This window comes from Octopus sinensis, linkage group LG2 (genome assembly GCF_006345805.1).
Source record: "Octopus sinensis linkage group LG2, ASM634580v1, whole genome shotgun sequence".
In the NCBI taxonomy this organism is placed as follows: domain Eukaryota; kingdom Metazoa; phylum Mollusca; class Cephalopoda; order Octopoda; family Octopodidae; genus Octopus; species Octopus sinensis.
In genome coordinates, this window is record NC_042998.1 from 1492501 (window position 1) to 1493690 (window position 1190).

Consider the following 1190-nt stretch of genomic DNA (forward strand, 5'->3'; position numbering starts at 1 on the left):
ATTAAATTAAACTTCCCATTTAAGTACCATACTTACCAAAAGCTTCTAGGAGAAACTGGGTTGACAGAAACTGTGAAGGCCAGTCGGGTTGAGTGCAACTGTAAATCAAAGCACCATCTATGTGAAATTGGATCATGTTAATTCTACTCGAGTGTGTGCGTGCGTGTTCATGTGTATGAATTCAAAGGCTGTGCGCAATACATATTTCAAATAAGATTATAAGAGGAAGCTTTTAAACTCACTTCTGCAACTCTATTATCTTTTGTATTCTATCATTTTGTGCTTTTTAGAGCGGCGAACAGGCAGAATCGTTACGGTGCCGGACAAAATGCTTTGCAGTAATTCGTCCGTCTTTACATTCTGAGTTCAAAATCCACAGAGGTCGGCTTTGCCTGTGATCCTTTTGGGGAACATTAAAATAAGCACCAGTTGACCATTGGAGTCGATGTAATTGATTCGCCCCACTTCCCCGCAATTTCTGGCTTTGTGCCAAAATTTGAAATCATTATTTTGTACTTCCTTCCTTTAACACACCAACCCAATTGCATAGCAGTATTTCGTCCGTCTTTACGTTCTGGGTTCAAATCCACGGCGGTGGACCTTGCCTTTCATACTTCTGGAGTTGATAAAATAAGTACCGTAGCAGTTGAGCACTGGGGTCGATGTAATCGATTTCGTCATCCCTGAAAATTGCTGGCCTTGCGCTAAAATTTGAAACTATTATTTTCATACTTTCTAAGGCGGCGAACTGGCAAAATTGGTAGCACGTCTGTCAAAATACTTCGTAGTGTTTCTTCTGACTTATTACGTTCTGAGTGCAAATTCCGACGGTGCTAACTTTGCCTTTTATCCCTTCAAAAATAATTACCAGTCGAGCACTGGTTCGATGTAACTGACTCAAAATTGCTAACTTTTAGCTAAAATTAGGATTAATTATTTTATATTTCTCCCTTTAACCTCTTCTGAGTCATTTTTAATAAAATAAAAAAGTTCGTTATTTCTCTTGGAACAGAACCTAAGTAGGATGGCAATTACATTATACCCGAGTTATCAAATACTCATGCAATCCTCTCTCTCTCTCTTTCTTTCTTTTTTACTCTATCTCTCTTTTTCTCCTTCTATTCTCCTCATTTTCTCTCTTTTCCTCTCTTTCTCTCTTACGGTTTTAATCCTTACTAATTAGAATATGG